This window comes from Drosophila virilis, unplaced genomic scaffold (assembly GCF_030788295.1).
Source record: "Drosophila virilis strain 15010-1051.87 unplaced genomic scaffold, Dvir_AGI_RSII-ME tig00001170, whole genome shotgun sequence".
Classification (NCBI taxonomy): Eukaryota; Metazoa; Arthropoda; class Insecta; order Diptera; family Drosophilidae; genus Drosophila; species Drosophila virilis.
The window spans coordinates 3,273,633-3,293,646 of record NW_027212828.1 but is presented as its reverse complement, the minus strand read 5'-3'; the positions used below and the strand labels follow the sequence as shown (position 1 = coordinate 3,293,646).

Here is a 20,014-nt window from a genome sequence, read left to right as displayed (position 1 = left end):
AACGAGCTAAAATGCAAAAATTTCACAACGATGTGGGAAACCCGTTCATTATTTCATATTGCTCGTCCCTTTAAAAGGGAAGAAAGCCACTGAATTTTAAGAATAATTGAATTTGTGGTCATTTTTGCTGGTGCGGACATATACACACTCAGAGAGTACAACAGTAAATACACAAATTGAAAGAGCACTGAGAGTAAGCCAAAGCAAGTTCCTGCAGTGCGAGGGAATATATAGCAATGCCGTTTTATCGCATAAGTCATATGCATTTCTTACTCTCTTGCTGCCTGACCGTGCAAGCGAGTCTCGAACCCGAAAAAAAACGAAGGCGACTTTGGACCAGCCGCACAGAAAACGAGAGACCCCATCGCCGTCCTCTGATTGTCCAGTTTATATGTTGTTTGGGTAGTGGTTATACATTTTGTTACTTACAGGTTATGGAAATGGGTACAATAGGGTATATGCATTTGTTTTATTTTGTTGGGACACGTAGAGAAATATTTTCCCTTTTCATTTACAAATAATTTGTCGACAATAACAACTTAAATTCTTAAATTGGTTAGTGAAAGTTTAGTACCTTGCCATAAATAAAAAAAAAAGTTTGATTCGGCTGTTGCACGTACCAAGAAAACTGTAAAGCACGTCTTAGGTCTGCAGCACTCTCTTGCATACATAAGTAGTATTTCCGAAACCGCACAATGAATCCAATTCATACAAAAAAAAAAAAAAGAAAATGAAGAAATCAAAAAGAAATAATAATAATATGTATGTCTTACATCCGTGACTTAAAACATACCAGTCGGAGTGTTCGCGGTTCATTTGAGTTTTGGAAACAGTTCAACACATTTGTTGAAGCGACGAAAAAATGTATAGATATTTTGTAATTTTATTCGGGCTTGTCGGGTACATTTTAGTGCGTGCTTCTTCATCGGATATGTCATTAGCGCAGGATACATATGTGGACGCCTTTCAAAACTCACATAATACAGAATATGGTGCGTTTATCCTACATCGCTTTATTAACTAAAATGCTTAAGTAAAATAACAATATTAATAATCAAAAACTATAACCAATCGTGAAAGCAGAAGTACTCAAAATAAATACTGGCATTGTCTCTATTAACAACGTGATCTCAATGTTGTTTTATATAAAAAGAAATATATGCATCCACTACGAAGTAGATGTGTGTATAGTTTTTCATAAATTGTTTTTTATTATACCCTGAACCCATTGAAAATGGGAAAAAAGGGTATAATGTATTTGTGCAAATGTATGTAACAGCCAGAAGGAAGCATCTCTGACCCCATAAAGTATATATATTTTTGATCAGCATCAACAGCCGAGTCGATCTAGCCATGTCCGTCTGCCTGTCTGTCCGTCCGTCTGTATGTATGAACACAATTATCTTAGAAACTATAAGAGCTAGTACTAGAAGCTAGCATAATATATACATATATATATATACTAGCGGATATAGCCCGGCCTTGCCCGTGGCACTTATGTTACAAGATCAATGTTCTCGAATTGCTTTGAAAATGATTTTGAAACTGAGCGGACAGTAAACAAACTACTCTCATACAAACGTTTTCCGTCATTTTAGCACTGTTTCGAGTGCAATTTCCCAAGTCGCTGAAACACGTATTCATTATATTCTTATAGAGAGCTTTGAAAAATATTTTGATGCAAACGGGACACATCTTAAAATTCTGAAAAAATTACTTGAATATACACTCTCCACCGAAGGAGCTTAGATTTTACAAAAAATGTGAAACACATCTCAAATGATTTTTTATGTAGATCCAGGCAGAAGGCAAAAGGCCACCCACCAAATCCTTGACTCCCATTTCCACCAAAGAGGAATGGATTTTCCGAATGATGAATTTCAGCGATGAAATTTAAAAATAAGTTTGAGACCGATCCGATGATTAACAAAAAAGTTTCATGCAAACATTTTTCGCTAATTACCCACTGTTGTGGGTAGAATTTTCCAAATTTTCATTAAGTTCTTATGTAGAGCTTTAAAACTAAGTTTGAAGCAAATCGGACACCACTTAAAACTTCGCCCAAAAAATCTTTGAATCGCATTTCTACCGAAGGAGTTAAGGTTTTGTGAAAAATGTGAAACACGTCTCAAATGGTTTTTCATATAGAGCTTTGAAAGTGAATTTGAGCAAGAAACGTCACCCACCAAATCTGTGACCCCCATTTCCACCAACGAGGAATACATTTTTGGAAAAGTGTGAAACACTCCTCAAATGAATTTGAACAAAGAACTTTAAAATTGAGTTTGAGGCCAATCGGATAGTAAACAAAAAAGTTTCATACAAACGCTCTTCGTGATTCTTCCATATTTGCGGGTGGAATTCCCCGAAATCCCGTCTTAACGTGCACGTTCATCACATAAGATAACTACAGAGAAAATTTCAGCTTCCTAGCTCTTATATTTTGGGCTGTGCGTTGATTATCAATCAGTCAGTCAGGACATTTATATACATATATACACATATATATATATATATATATATATATATATATATATACAGCTTTATATATAGATATATGGGCGGAATATATAGGCGGAAATGATTACTCTAAATTTGATGGTTATTTTAGCCTAAAATGTGTAGCGTGTAAAAGAAGACGTGTCTGCTTGCATAATGTATAAATATTCTTAATCAGTATCGACAGCCGATATAGCCATGTCTATCTGTATGCGTCTCGCATAAAATGTTTTATATATATATATATTTAATTTGTTTTGCTAGGAAGCGGCCAAGGGATCTGCATGGGTTATTACTACTATAGCAGGATTAGGTGTGGTCGTGTTTTCAGCTGGGTGATGGGACGTTCTTAAGATTAATAAGGCTAAGACTTGGGGTCTACATTAGTCGCTTATCCAGGAAGACACCACGTTACTTTACTCTCGTGATCCGTCCCTTCCGTCCTGCGGAAGGTGTAGCTGATATTCTTGTACTTGCAGGTTGAGGTATTCTGGCAACCTGTTTGTTGCCCCATACTCGCACACTCGTTTGGCGCGAGTAGTAAAATCAGATGTAATCTTCGTATAAGGCGAGCAAAATCGGCTTTAGAATGGCAGTTGTGCTGTGCACGAAATGCTTTTTTTCCTGAAATGCCGTTAGCATTCCAGACCAAGATGTATAAAAAGTTATTTTGATAGCAGAGCGGTGAAAAGACTGAGGACTACATTTTGAGTCCCAACATCTTAGCCTCCTTATCGGCCAATCTGTCAATGGCGTTAGTCATTACTTTTTAGCATACAATAACTCAGCATTACTTCCATTAAGTGTTTCCTGGCAATGCTGTTGTTGTTTATGATTGTCTGCTGCAGCTGTTGTTGTCGCTTCAATCGAGCTTTAACTGGGCCTTGGGGCTATGACGAGCTATTGCTTCGGGATGTATTAGATTACATGACACTCTCTGCTTTCTGCAGAACGCTGTGGGCGTAGTAGTTTCTGTTGTTGGGGTTGTTGCTGACTTGGCTGTTATTGCTTGTCTCTCTCTTTCTTCTTAGTGGGGAAACGTTAATAACCCTGTAGCGAGTGCTGTGATGTAGTGGTGTTGAAGGCGTTACCCCTTATAGCAGGGGCCTGCCTGGTTATTTACAGGACTGGCCATGTGAACACTCTGGAAAGCATGACTCAGTTTTGTGACACGTTTGCTTGTTATTCTTGTACATCAGGCAGGGGACAGGATGATTTAATGTGTTTCTGGCTACATCGGATGTGATGTGTCCAACGCTCTGCAATGCGCTATGCTTGCTCATAGGCTCGATATTACTATTAAATATTTTAATTTTATATTTTTATTTCATTTTAATTTGTATACCCTGAACCCATTAAAAATGGGTATAAGGGTATATTGTATTTGTGCAAAATCTTGTCCGACCCCATTAAGTATATATATTCTTTATCAGCATCAAGGATCTCAGAACCTATAAGAGCTAGACACTTGAAATTTTAGATGTAGGTGCTCCTAGATCCCGCGCAGTACGAGTTGATTTCCGATAATCGATAACTTACTCCGTTTCCTAGCATTCGATAAAAATCGATATCGATATCCTGTTTTTATATATATATGTATTTGATGTTGGAAGAGGGTATCAGGGTATCCCCTAGTCGGGAGCTCCCGCATTCAATCCTGGGCTTTGGCATTTCTTATTTTATCCAATGGTGCAAACTGCAGTAATGTAATCAACGCACGACCATCTTATATGGCTTATCCTTGGGAAACCAAAAGTTGCAGAAGTTACTTTTGAGTTTATCCATCTACCTGACCATAACCCTATACGTGACATGTCCTTGGCTTGCTGACGAATAGCTCCAACCATAATAGAGCCAAAGGCTATTTCATAAATTGTCACTAGTTAATTTTGAGTTATTGTTCCTTTTCTAACACAATTGTTTACTAAAGCTTGCCCATGCCGTAATCCGTGTCAGTTTCATCGTAATCAAAATAGTTAACTAAACGGTCAGCCAACTCGGCACATTGATCAGTTGGCGTGGTCCTGTAAAGGGGGAGAAGCCACCAAGTTATCCGATGCATTTGATCCTAACAGATTGAATTTCTCAAGTAATAAAAAAACTAAAGCACACGATCTTTAAATCAACCGCCTAAACAAATTGGTTTTTACACTGCACTAGTAGCCGAAGTCAGTGGATCGGAATTATTTTAAAAAGCCTTGAAGCAGAATATAGCTTTACTATTACGTGCAAGATACGAAAATCGAAATAGTGACCCTCTGAAGGCTACGAGGACTTTAAAACGTGCATACCCTTACCATATCCTGATTTTATGCCCACGCGCCTTAAATCGGGTAGTCGAAACACATTCATCGGCCCTATCGTCCCTTTGGCGATTAAATCAACAAATTAATGAAATGCTAGCCTTGGAAACTCAGAAGCTAATTAAAAATAAATCATTCGGATTTCCGTCTTCTTACGAACGTGAAATTCAAATCTCGTGCTTAATGTGCTGACAACTAGCCAAATACTCTACCCAATCGACATATTCGCCCACATAAACATAACATTATATGGCATCGTATTCGACAAAACAATCAAAACAAAAGAGAGGTTTTATTTATTATTATGGGCTCCCATTTATTTCCTACATTTTTTATTTGTTATTATTGATTGGTAATAACGAATAAAATAAACAATGATAGCAGTAAGCAAATAAGAGGTTCTAGTCGGGAACTGCCGACTAGGGAATGCTCTGCACCCTCCTATTCCAACACCAAATTCAGCTCGCGCTTCACGCTCTTTTGCTTTAGTAGCAACAAATATAAATTAAGAACGAGAAAGAAGGGCTATCTTCGGCACTCCAAAGATCTAATACCCTTGCAGACCCAACCTTTTCATAATGCTCATAGTGCTTTGCCTCTATCTAAGAAGTACCGGGAAAATAGTAAATGCCGAGTTTGGTTAAGATATCTTGAAAAACAAAATGTTTTTTCATACAAAAACTTAATTTTCGACCGATCGTTCCTATGGCAGCTATATGATATAGTGGTCCGATCTTAATAGGATTTTGCACATATACGGGGAGTAAAGTAAAACTAATAAATGCCGAGTTTGGTCAAGATATCTTAAAAAACAAAATGTTTTTTCTTACAAAAACTTAATTTTCGACCAATCGATCCTATGGCAGCTATATGATATAGTGGTCCGATCTTAATAGGATTTTGCATATATATGAGGAGCTTAGTAAAACTAATAAATGCCGAGTTTGGTCAAGATATCTTAAAAAACAAAATGTTTTTTCTTACAAAAACTTAATTTTCGACCGATCGATCCTATGGCAGCTATATGATATAGTGGTCCGATCTTAATAGGATTTTGCATATATATGAGGAGCTTAGTAAAACTAATAAATGCCGAGTTTGGTCAAGATATCTTGAAAAACAAAATGTTTTTTTCATACAAAAACTTAATTTTCGACCGATCGTTCCTATGGCAGCTATATGATATAGTGGTCTGATCCAGCTGGTTTTCACATATGTGCTGCGTGCAACAGAACGAGGGAGTTCTGCAAAGTTTCATTAAGATAGCTTTAAAACTGAGGGACTAGTTCGCATAGAAACAGACAGACGGACAGACGGACATGGCTATATCGACTCGGCTGTTGATGCTGATTAAGAATATATATACTTTATGGGGTCGGAGATGTCTCCTTCTATGCGTTACACATTTCACGACAAAATTATAATACCCTCTGCAAGGGTATAAAAAAGGTTTCCTTGGCGGGGTTCGAACTTGCAACAAATCGCACTACCTGCCGCCGTCACTTCTCAACACCCATAACAAATATTAATTAAAATAGCACCACAAAAAACAATACTATCGCAAACGCAGTGTTGTTGATGTAATGCAAAACAGACACGAAATAATTTGCACCTACTGCTGACACGTGCGCTGTCAAAACAACTTCTTAAGCGATCTTAATGTAATTTTCTACAGTACATTTTATTGTGATATGGAATATTCGTACTTTAACAGAAAGTCAATTGCATTTACATTGCTGCTTATACTGGTGGGCAGCATATATTCAAAGCTATAAGAAAACACCCATAAGAAACACCCATTACCCTGAACCCATCAAAAATGGGTAAAACGGTATATTGTATTTGTGCAAAATTTCAGTTGCAAATGGTATTGTGGGAACTCGGACTTCTGTTCTCGTTATATGAAAGTTTCCATCACTCCACCTCTCACCTCACGACTAGTGTAGACTCTCTGATTATTTCCCTGATTTTCTCCCTCGTGTTTGTCCTCGGCACAGCAGGTCATCTAGCTCGGGACGGATTTCTCCATATTCTGAGCTACTTTACTTTGTACAATGCAACTCAACAGTCTATCATTCCTAGTCGAGTCCCGGGACGTATTGGCTTACAATGCGCCATGCGTCGCTGTTTAACTCAAATTCTTATCTAAATTTTAAGAACAACAAAAAAAAAATTGAACGCTGAACAAATATGGAAAATTATAAAGCTACAATACAAATGCCTGTTAAAATATTGCTTCTCAAAAAAAAAGCTTACAATTTGCAACTTTACAACAACAGGGGGAGGGAATGTCATGCTTTGGTTGGAATGTCATCTATCTGCAATACAGCCCTACCGACCGGCGTCTACTAGTCCGTATCGTTTTCCTAAATTGGCTAAAACAACTACTAGAGCAATGTACGACTCACTCACAAAGGCCGCGTAACTCTTCAGAGTCCAATCTAGTCTCTATTGTGTCAACTCTTCGTTAGAATGGTCCTCTAATCATTCGCAGACCGCACAATTGCAGTGAGATTATATTCCTGACAAATTGCTCTGCCGAATGATCCAAATCTCAGACAACGTAGAGGGAGATGTAATCGTCTCATGCTATTTGTACTTCGTGTTGCTAGTGTCGGGTTGTTCACCTATTTTTAGCATGTTTAAGTCTTCTTCACAAGACAATGTCTACGTCGTGTGCCTTTTTTATATGACTTTGCATGCAGAAGGACCACCCGGTTTCATTGAAGTCGGTAATGACTCTGAAAATAAATGTTACGGAAGAAGAAGTTTCCCTCGGCTATAGGATTCATTCATCTGATATCTTATGGGTACGTTTTAATGGGCCATAATCACGCAGCCTATAGTGGGATCCGAGAAGCGGGACGAAAGCAGACTTTACCGTAGTATTCAATAGCATGGCGGGTTTTTTCGTTGCGGCTTAAGGCAATGTGGCACGTTCGCATGTTGGCGAAGCGTTTGCGACCGTCCTTCGTAGCATCGTGGTAATCGAAATGAAAAAGGCCTCTTGTGTTAAAAATGTGATTTTGGGGAAGTTTTGTGTGTTATTTATTAGTCACCATTATTTGTGTCTCAGCCTCGGAGACAGGTGACTCGGGACGAAATCGAAATAATCCTGCACCTGTCACACAGCATAGTAGTATTCCTTCAATAGCTTTGTTAAAAGTAAGGTTAATTAAAATAAGATTTTTGCATTGATATTTGCCGATGCCATCAAGAAAAAGAACAACAGAAGCCATACTCAAAAATGTTGTTAGCATAAAATTATAATATATATAAACAATCATAGAATTGTGCAGGGCAGCCAAAATTATTGTTTAAATTGTGTAAAAACAAGGAGCCATACGAATCCGTAAAATAAGAATAAACAATAAAATCAATAAAATATGTTCTATTTTTTTGCCATTTTATTATTTTGATCGGCGCAATAAGATCTTATATAATATGTGTGTTAATGTTCGCCAGGTCTGAGATTGTCCGAGGTTGTATGTGAGTTCATTTATAATTTAATTTAATTTATTAAGTTAATTTTTACTATTGAATTTGTCTTCTTGTGGTTACTGTTTGTAGCAGTTGTCTTGCAGCTGCATTGGGGTGATGGGCTCGGCAGTCGTTGCTCCTACTAGAGTGGTGGTTGATTTCATCACCAATCTTGGAGAGTTTCAGTGTCCAGCTAGTCAAGTTTTACAAGCTTTGCCTTAGCCTTGATTCCCGTGCTGGATAAGAGTGCTGTCTAATTTAATCTTTTGTCCAGCGAAATGCAAAGATATCTGTGGCTTGTAGATGCGGTATAAGCTGGTCGTCAAAGAATACGCCTGGACAGGTGTTGCAACGTAGGGTGAACAAGACGCTGGAAGACTTTTCGACATTGGTTTAAGTGCCACACAGTTTTGTCCACTACTGAATTAGAATAAGGCAGGGCGTCAGTCGCTGTATATTCGCATTGACTTGCAGCTAATACTGCTGGCTCATCAGTATATGTGGCAATGAGCATATTTGGAGGTACGTCGGTATTGTACCAAATTCGACTAGGCATGTCGGCCAATCAATCAAATAAGCGAATAATGGCCGACAGCATTTTCCGTGCGGAAGGCGCACGCAGGCCAATCTGAGGCAGAACGACGGATCAAATGATTCCTTATATATATATATATATATATATATATATATGGTAAGCGTGTTGTGTATTGTTCATGTTTGACTTTAATAATTTAATTTTTGTTATCAAATTAGATACTTAAAAATAAAAATAAATGGATATATATAATATATATTATATATATATAATATATATATTATTATATATTAACACTGCCCATAGAAGAAAATTAGTATGTACACATATGTCTCCATATATAGAACTGTTTGTCTTGATTGACTGACTGATCAACGCACAGTCCAAACCGAATGAACAAGGAAGCTGATGTTTTCACTGTAGTTACCTTATGTGTTTAAGGTGGCCGTAATACGGGGTTTCGCGAAATTCCACCGGCAAGTGTGAAAAAATTGTACAAAACTTGTTTGTTTACCATCCGATCGGCCGCAAGCTCAATTTGAAAGTTCTTTGTTCAAATTTATTTGAAGGGTGTTTCACACTTTGCAAAAATGTATTGCTCCTTGGTGGAAATGGGGGTCACAGATTTGGTGGATGACGTTTCGCTCTTAAATTCAGTTCCAAGGATCCATTAGAAACATCATTTGATACCTGTTTTAGATTTTTCGCATAATCTAAGCATCCTCGGTAAAAAATGTAATTCAAAGATTTTTTTGGTGATATTTTAATTTTTACCGATTTAATTCATCATTATTTTTAAAGTTATACATAAAAACTTAATGAATACGTGTTTCAACGATATGTACAATTCTACCGGCAACTGTGGTAAATAAGTGGAACACGTTTGTGTGAAAGTTGTTTATTTTCTGTCCGATCAGTTTCAAATTCATTTTCATAGCGTTTTGAGAACATAGATTGTATATGCACGTGCCACGGGCAGGGCCGGGCTATACCCGCTAGTATATATATACATATATATAATATGTATTTATATATATATTAATGTGGCAAAACTACTCATTTTATTTAAATTATTATCTCTTAAAAATGAGGTTCTTGAGTCTTTTATTTAATTTGTTGAATGTAAATTTGTTGAAAATTAAAGATCAGAATTTGAAACTCAATATTCATTCTCAGAGTTACGATAATTATTCGCTAAAGGCGGGAAGAAGAAATGACAGCCGACTTAGCCTTGGATTTAGCCACTTTTGGTAGCCCGGTTAAAAAGATATTTATATAAGTATATATCAAGTATGTTTTATTTTATACCCATTGCCACAACCAACGCTGAGCTATAAATCAAGTTATTAACCCAACTTATGTTGCCCATCAATATAAGTCATAATTTAAATGCAATTGACTTTTTGAGAATTCTATGAGACAATAATATATACATTACACTTGACTGTGCACGTGTTAGCAGCAGCAAGCGCAAATTGCAAGAATTTCTGTATATGCACGTGTATACACACATTTTCATGTCCGTCTGCTTTGAATTCAATCAACTCTCTTTTCTTCATTTATCTTAATTACTACAAAGTAGTGATTTTTGCGAGCTGCATTTTGGGTTTGAAGAAGAGGGTTCAGGGTATACCCTAGTCGGGAGCTTCCGACAAGAACCGCTTACTTGTTATACCCTGAACCCATTGCTAACCCAGAGCTAAAAGTAAGTGCGAGCGAGATAAAAGTTAACAGCGTTGCCGTTCTATCGCACAAATCGTATGGAAGAGAGTGCGCCAAGCACTTTCCTGTAGAGTAAGCGGTTCAAAAATACATCATATGTATATCTTACTCCCTTACTCGCGAGTTTGGACCAAATGCCTCCGATACATTTTGTGACTGCTTTCCGGTACTCATGTCCAGTCTATATGTTGTTTGGTTAGTGATTGTACGAACTGCGGTCCAGGTATGGGACTGATTGAGACTCATTGAGAACCGATTAGGCAACCGATTAGACAACCGTCATCTAATATCCATTAGAGCTGAACATTCGTATTTACGTATACGTTCTCATTATGGGCGAACCCTCACAGTCTTCGTAATTAAGAACTATTATAATTTATAACATTTCATTTCAGAAGTATGTGTTATAGTTAAAAATCGGCATTTCGCCCTTTTTACTCAAACCCCTTTGTTACCATTTTTTTTTTTATGATCGGATGAAAAGAAAAATAAATTTTCACAAGGAGTTATAAGCTTACTCGTAGTTCATTCATTATCATCTTACCTTAATAAAATGTGTTGCAGTCACACGGCGAAAGTAATTCAAGTATTAATTAGAACCACACATTCTTATATTTATATGTTACATTGGTGAATCAGGCCTTGTGTTTATTTTGTGCTAACTAAATAAATATTTTTAAATGGTCTGATCCGCTTCCATTGCACTAATCTATAGCTTTTATATAATTTTTTATCAGGTGCTATTGGAGGCTATCAATATAACATGCCAACAGATAATAACTATTTGCCACCAGCTCCAGCGCCGGGTCCGGTATACGGCCTGCCACAATCCCCATTATATAACCCCCCATCACCAGTATTTTATAAACACTCTCATCCAACACCGTATTATACAAACGATTCGTTCTTAGGAAAACTTAAATCTAAAATAAATTTGTTTACTCTTGGAAAAATAATTTTAAAGTTATTAATATTTAAAAAAATAATCAAATTTATCGGTTTAATTTGTTTGCTGCTGGTCTTACCTAAGCTAAAGCATATGTTTAGCGATAGTATGACTATTGAAGATGAAGGAATGAACAGTAAGCACGTGGAGACTGATAAAGGTAAAGTTGTTAATTAAAACTTTGGCAAGAACTTAATTTTTTTTCATTTAATTTTCAGATAAGCTTCAAAAACACATAAATGAGGTTTATGATTTTATAATGAGCTCCATTCAAGACTTCGAAGTTTAAAATATATAAGAATTTGGTTATATGTAGTTTGTAGCTTTAAGTTTATATATATATTACATATAAAGTATTATTTATTAATTAATTTTATTGTTTATTATTTTTAAATAATAAATACCTTCATATGTAAATGAAATTAAACAAATAAGAGTTTTGCTGACAGGTGCAACTGACTGTGCAATGCTTGTCCACCCATTTTCAATGTGTTTTGGGTATGAAAAATAAAAACAAGATAGACGTTCTAGTCGGGAGCTCCTGACTAGGGGTAACCCTGAACCCTCTTATTTGAATACCAAATGCAGTTCGCGCTACGAGCTTGTTTGTAGTAATTAAGATAGATTAAAAAATATGTTCCCTTGGCAGGGTTCGAGCTCGCAACTGACCGCATTACTTGCTGCCGACTTTACTCAACCGCCACACCAGCCAAAAAAAAATATATAAAGTTTCCTCGTAGCGTTCGAACTCGCAGCAGACCAAACTACTTGCCGCCACTTCTGCTCAGCAGCCACCCAAATTTCTGAGGCTAATTGAATTTTTATTAACCTACAGTCGCCATTGCCATGCTGTTGATAAACTTTAAAGAAGACGCGATTGCATGTGGGTGTGTACATATATAAAGAAATTCTTTCAATTTACGCTAGCTGCCGCAAACACGTGGGCAGCCAATACACATTGTTTTCATGATCATTAACCGATCTTAATGAAATTTTCAGCAGTAGATCTTGTTGTACTATAAAATATTATGTATTCGTAAAATGACAATTGCATTAAAATTGTGACTCATATTAGCATAAATTGCTTAATTTACTAAATAAATAATAAACTCGATCTGCGCAGACACTAGGAGGACCTACGGCTCAAATTTCTTATAGACAGATTCGGTATAGATATGCTGATCAAGAATATATATACTTCATGGGGTCGGAGATGCTTCCTTCTGCATACGCTTTTAACCCACTTTTAATCGGTTCAGGGTATCGAAATACAGAAAAAAGTAAGTTCCTTTTGCTGTTGTCGAACTTAAACTACCCTTACCCGACAGAACTACTTGCTATAGCTTCATACCTTACATAATTTAAAAACAAGAGAGTTCCCAGTGCTGATGTCAAACTCACAATTATTATTAACCAATATTACAAGATATATCTCAAAGAAAAATCAGAATTGAGTTTTAATAAAAAAAGAACTCAAATAACTTTGCATTTGATCGAGTTCCATATCTAATTTCGTGAATATAGCTTTTAAAACCTTACAGATTTGCTCAGAAACAGGATCTCTATATCAATTTACAAAAATGGGGGAAATTATTATAAGCAACGAGAGCAGTAATAAGTTTCACAGACAAAGCTTAACTTAGTTTTGTTTTAAGATGACAAGAACCACGTTTAGAACCGATAGTGTAAAATAACGGGAGTGTAAAGTACACTTAATGTCTATAGTATAAGTTTGTTGCGTTTCCTTTTAAGCATTAAATTTTTTATTTCCCTAAGATCGCAACTACGTATAATTCCGTCCTCTAGGTATTCGTCTTACATTTCTTGAAGCTTATTATTTACTGTGTACGAAAGTCATCGGAGAGAAATAAAGTTTCGGTTCTAACCTGCCCCTGTTTGTAAATTTTGCATTCTAGTGCTTTTTTTATGCCGCTTTTGTTTCTAGTGCAAAGTAATAAATACTGGGTAGCGTAACTTTGTTGTCGTGTTGTTGTTAGTTTTGTTTTCATTTTCCTTTCATTTTCTGTGTGGGCACTCCCCTGTTCATACATTTGCTTGGGGGTGTGTACTTATTGCTTCAAACAAATTTATTTAAGTACGAATATATTTTCAGCCATTATTGTGTGCATCTTTTTTAGTTCGCATTTAGCTCTCGTAACTTTGTTCTGTTTGTCTTTGATCCCGGTAGTCAATATTTTATGATTTAAGAAACCTTGCGCGTTCAAGCATGTTGATGATTCTGCACAGCCATAATTTATTAATTGCTGGTATTCAGGTTGCACTGGGTTGCAGTAGCTTGCGTTGGTCGTTCCCAGTATGCATCGACAATTAAATTGATTTTTCCAGAATTTATACTTCTGTGTGAAATTAGTTTTTGAAACTTTACAATCCAGTTAAATAATCTCTCGAGTAACTTCGATACGATCATTGTGTTTCTAAGATACCTAATTTTCTCGGTATCGCCTTTCTAAGCAAAAGACATATTATAACTTATATCCTATGGTATCCCCAATAATAATACATGATAATATTGTGCGGTTGGCTACTGCACGCAGCCGTCGGTGTTGTCTCTTTTGGTTACTTGACCAAACATTCTCCACCGTTGGAAAATAAGGGATTTTAACATGATCCTGTTTGTGCTGCAAACACAACTTTCACACGGCTCTACATATGACTTCAGTCGCAGTCTGAAGTACAGCGACTCTGGATACCCCACCGGATCGCGTGATCAGCTCTAGCTCTCTAGAAGTGTCCACTTCAGGTCCGGTAAATTATCGTCCTTTTGAGGACGATATCATTAATGAAAAGTCTTGGCTGAAGAGTTCGCCATTTGAACCGCTGTTAAGGAAAACAGTTAAATATTTTTCGTACCAACACTGCCAAAATACTTGTTAGAGATATGGGACGTGCAGAAAACACCTCAGTCCATTGAAGTCAAGTTGTCTTAGATCAGGCTCAATGTGTGACGAAGTTGACGCTGTATCCAGGATGAGTGCTTTGAAAGTGGAAGTAATGGTCGATAATAAATAGCAATAGCGGCAATTCAATTGAGCCGGATAACCAAAACTTGTCAACAGCCTTTATATTCTCGTCACTCAGGATTATAAAGGCTCAGATCTGCCACCTTATTTTTGGGACCTACGAAGTTTGTCGCATTGTCGCATCAGACCCTTGATGGTCGAGAGCGAGTCAGGATGATCCGTTTTAGGGTGTTGAGAAATAATTTTGAAGACAAGTCCTTCGCTAACTCTAAATGCACCACCTTTGTAGCGAAGCATATGAACAGAATGATATAGCATTCCACTGGTGGCCTGTTGCGTACTTCGCTCATGTATGAAAAGTTTACAGTAATCAATGCTAGTAACCATAAAGGGATACGATGTATCGAGACGATTATCTGGTAGGTCTGCCAATTTATGCTCTACCAATCGAGGCTTGGCAGGAAAACAGAATGTACACTTGGCAACAGTTCTGGAGACTGTTTTGCGACTGCCAATTGGCCGAAGTCATCAATGATTTGTACAAGAGAGGCTAGACGATATGACATGCCCTCCTCCCTCCAGTCCCTTGTAGTGTTAAGAGTAGTATATTGAGGTGACCGCATTAACAGAAGTGTGCCATGATGCACGTGGTTTACAAATACTTCAGCTCGTCGGATTCGATTTGCAGCTTGCTCCAAGCTGCAAGCTTGATGAGATCGCTGCCAATCGAGAGATCAAGTTGTGCTGTAGTTCCGGGTAATATCTTGTGTTGAAGTTCTGGCAGGGATTCGACACGGACAAAGGAGGCAGGCAGCCCTTCCTTTCCGTTGCTGAGATAACTTCGGCCATAGGCCCACAATGGGCCTTTCCTCGTGAATTTATATCCACTGGCTTTTATTCAGTGCGAATATGATGCCTTTCCCTGTTTGCGGATTGCTACGAACCGGTTGGCAGCGAAAACAATGAATTTCGAAGCATCAGTCCAAGAAAAAACCACGGCAAAGTCTAACTAACAGTAATACCGACGGACGAACACTTTAATTCGGCATATTTCGCTGAGCAATTCAGCCAATAGTAAGCTCCGCAGAGTTTCAGCTTTGGTACAGTGATGGATATTACGGAAGCGACAAGAGACCTGGAGCACAAGAAACTTACCCTAGTGTCGCCATGGCACTTTGAAAATGCATAGACGCATGCTCCATAAGCCCACAAGCTGGAATCACAAAATATAAGAGTGCTTAAAATCAGGGGAAAAATTTACCCAGGCTGAGCTTAAGTGTACAGGCAGGCTCTCATCCAGACCGGGTTTTCTCTCCAGATATTTTTGCAAACAAATTTTAACTTTTGTTATTATAGGTGTCTAACTTGTAACTCTATATCTTCTGATGCTAACGCCCAGGACGCATTGTATACAACGATACATCAAGTTAAGATATTTTTTGATAAAAGCTGCATACTGGGTCCTTAATATTAGGTCTAGTTTTCTTTCTAAATTAATAAACCGCCGAAGCGCATGTCGATAGGAGTGCTCAGCTGATCCATTCCCAGTCGGAGCGGTAAACGAACCGAATACTCGCCAATAGACAGAAGCTTAAAATTTTGGCTAGGACTCCGGCTCGGTGCCGCATTCAGTGCCCAAAAACGACGAATTAATTATTCAATCTGTACATTCGGCTATAGATACGAGTCTACCAGCAGATCTGGTAGATCGCATGGCCCCGAGTGATGATTTGCTTGCCTTAGAAGCACCTTCCGTCACGACCCAGCCAAGGCGAGTCTTTTGCCATATCGGCAGTTCAGCAGTTAGCTTAATGCAGGGTCAAGAGTGAAGCCGGGCTGATAACCGGTGATGGATAATGCAATCAACGCCGGTATGCATGTGGAGTACTTCGACACTCAAGGTTGGACATTGATGTTGACTAAAAACCATCGGACGCAAATGTTGCATCACTAATGCCATAGACGACTGCTGTTCCTTTAAATTTGTGCAGCTGGAGACTATAAGCAAGACGAGAGGTGATAATGTGCAACTACTAACCTAAAGTCGAGCCACACACGGCAGAGCACCAAGGAGCCAGCACGACTTTTTAGATTGATGATGGCAGTGGCAAATAGGACAACATCGGCGCATCATCCTTTCAGCAAGCTTGCGTAGTGCAATCTAGTTTTTGCAGCAAAGTGTGTACATTGATGCAGCCGGTAATTTAACCGCACGTAGAAGAGAGTTGACCTTATCTGTGAATTCATTCAGTTGCGTCGTCGCACCCTTATTCACCTTTCTTAAACCGAAAATGTGTGCTTGATATATTAGACGCATGTTATTAAAACGCTAATCAAGCAGTTCTAAAGCGGCAGTATAATAGGCGTTATACATTTCTAAAGATCGAAGTGTATCTAGTGCTGTTTCTTTGAGGCGAAACGTAGATGTTGGAGTATTTCAATGTTGGTCAAATATGGATGGTTTTGTGTAGCCTGCAAAGCTCCGGTAATTTAAGTTGACGCAATCTAGAGTGGCTCGGAGCAAGAAAAGTAGAAAGCGAATAATCGGTTACAGCTGATGTAATCGAGCTTCCCGTATTGGAGGTGGAGTACTTGTAACTGTCTTGTCTGAGTTATCTTCGGAACTCTTTGATCTTCCCATTTCAGATATTAAGTCGATACCTGTAAGAGTTGGAATTTAGGACTTTTTCTATCTTTATTTCGTATTCCTATTTACCTAATCTATCTAACTTTTCCACCAATCAAACCCATCCTAATACTATTAAATCTATATCCTCCCTACTTTCTGATAGAGACCTCTTACTAGTTACTGGGGACTTCAATGTTTCAGATGTTGAGTGGGTCACTATCGGATTCAAACTTTCTGTTGCCGTCTCAGAATATATCAAACGGATATATTGATGGTGCGCAATTCAAGAAACAGATCTCTTGATCTTATTTTCGTGTTGGATTCGTTCAATATTGTTGTGCACAGGATCAATTCGCTTACACATCCTGATGACCCTTTTCATCCAACCAGCCCGAGTGCCTATCAAGGAATCGGAATTAGCTGAAATGATCTTATTCCGCACGTCGACTGATCGCAACTGTACAATTGTGCAGACAGGGTCAAGGCCTCCCTGGCGCTCAAATGAACTTTAAAAAAGTTTTAGAAATCGGGAAAACATTTTAATTACTCCTTTTGTGCAGTTGTCCGAACCAATTTTTCCAACCACAATTCCATCTGTTATAAGGATTGCCTTCGTAGTTGTCGCCTTTAGTTTTCACATAATTCTAAGCAATTTTTAACTTTGTCAATTCTGAACGGAAAACATCTATACTGCCTTCTTCGGTTAAGTTTGCAGATGAGAGCGAGACCACTGATCCAGATATAGCCGATCTGTTCTAGGTACAATAAAAATCAGTCTTATCCTTATCAGTTACAGAGGTCAAACTGCATTCTAATTCCTATAATTACCAAAAGTTTGCTTCTTAACGACCTTAAAACTGTTAATCCGGTTTACTCACCGGGCCCTGATGGGGATTCTGCTTGCGTGCTTAGATACTGCGCTGCAGCATTATGTTAATCTATTTTAAAACTTTTTAGCTGTCCGTAAATACTTCTTATTTTCCAACCCTTTAGAAGAACTCATATATAATCCCACTCCAAAGGAAGGAAGTAAGTCCGACGACAAAAGCTATAGAGGTACTTCCAAGTAACCCGCTATACCAAAAGCATTTGAAAGAATTATAACATCTCAACTGCAACATTTATGTAGTTCTATTATTTCATCTTCCCAGCATGGGTTCATGAAGCGTAGATCTACAGCCACTAACCTTCTTGAGCTTACGTTGTTTGTAATTGACGGGCTTAAGAAAAGAATGCAGGGCAGTCGTCTTGGCCCGCTGCTCTTTACTCTTTTCATCAATGATCTTCCCTCGATACTTTCTTACTCTTGAGTATTAATGTTTGCTGATGATGTGAAATTATGCCTTGCGTATAAAGATATGGCATCATGTTATATATTACAAGCTCAATAATTAATTACTAGTGAAATCGATTCTGTGTTGACCAGCCAACCGTACTAGACTAACACGTAATTTTGTACACCTATCGCTTCAATTTTGCTGAACTAATTATGCTTTGCATGAACTGTTTAGGGTCCTCTGTGATGACTATAACAAGCACTACAGAGTATTCTGCTCGGAGTCTTCTCATCCTTGTATAAAGTCTTCTATCCTAAGCTATTTAGCAAGTAGATAGTCTTATTTTTATTTATAACTGTATTTGTCCACATACTGGAAGTTTGTATCGTTTTTTTCTTTCATGGGTAACCGAGCCAAATTGTGAATCGGCCTTTTAAAATTTCTGCCACAGGCCGTCTTAAGGTCTGCCACTTTGATGACGCCTCGACGGCCGACGAACCAGCCATTAAAACTATATAAGTGGATAAGTCAGATACTAGTGCACTTTGTAGGCTATGCACGACTTATACGTAGGCCTTAAACGCATTCGAAAGGTCGTGCTTATTCGTCCACAAAAATCGACGCCAGAGATAGAAAATGGCTAAAGCGCTCAGAGTCGACATGCTGGTACATTTTCATAATTTGGGTTTGCAAATGAGTTTTGCATTTAGCGAAACGGATGCATGTTCTGACTGCCTGACGACAGACCTGTTTAGTGTCGCTAACAAAGAAGACTCACAACTGCTCTTCGAACTGAATGATAATCCTACCAATGCCGGTATCTAATAAAGCTTCTAGCGAATTGGGAAAGAGGAGCATTTGTTAGTCGTCTCACTACTCTCAACAAAGAAAAACAGTACAAAGATCAATTATACTCATGTATAATTGTATTGAGGCTCTGCAGGCTTTGACCTACGCGCGTGCCGGCCAAGATTCTCATGATTCCTTTAAAAATGAAGGCCCATCGAACCACATCGACTCAAATAATTTATTAACATCGCAGCCTCTTCAAACAATATCTTCTCGGTTTTGCTCTGTAGATACATGGCGCCATTCAGCTTTCTCTGTCGTATCATGGATTTCAGCTACTCGATTTGACACAAATGTTGCCAAAGACGAATGATGTCACCGAATCTAATGAAGCGTGATTCAATCGGTAGTCTTATGGAATTTCTGACTCGAAGACAATCCTCAAGTCGGGGAAGAGTCTTCGTCCTGAGGGGGCTACTTTCGATTTGGATGTCAACAACGAAATACGACAACCTCCTGCAGTATTGCTGTGTATATATACGCATGCGTCAAACACACTTATTGAGGCGAAACAATGTATCACGATCGTGATGTCACCAAGAGAATGTCCCGTTTTTTCGCTTTAAGATCCATGAATGAAACGTCAATCCTGAATTGAAAGGTATTTTCATTCGGCAGCCACAACATGCGAAGTGTTTTGATTGTGTCAGACTCTGAGATCGTTATCGACCTACCAGTGTTTGTTGCGGGGAACTAAGGAGAATTCGAAAACCATTCAAAAACCAGAATTGAGTTCAGCTACTCTTGAATAGTCGCGCCAACCATTAGGTCATTCAACGCAATTTGAGACGGC

The 20,014-nt window shown here is 38.1% G+C and overlaps 1 non-coding gene across 1 annotated transcript; it reads left to right on the top strand.

Annotated features, from left to right (window-relative positions):
* The first annotated feature begins 802 nt into the window (after positions 1–802).
* Positions 803–11,870, top strand: LOC116652340 (uncharacterized). Its single transcript, XR_011417154.1, has 3 exons — positions 803–992; positions 11,277–11,645; positions 11,704–11,870. It is a non-coding gene; the product is annotated as an uncharacterized protein (transcript).
* Positions 11,871–20,014: the final 8,144 nt, after the last annotated feature.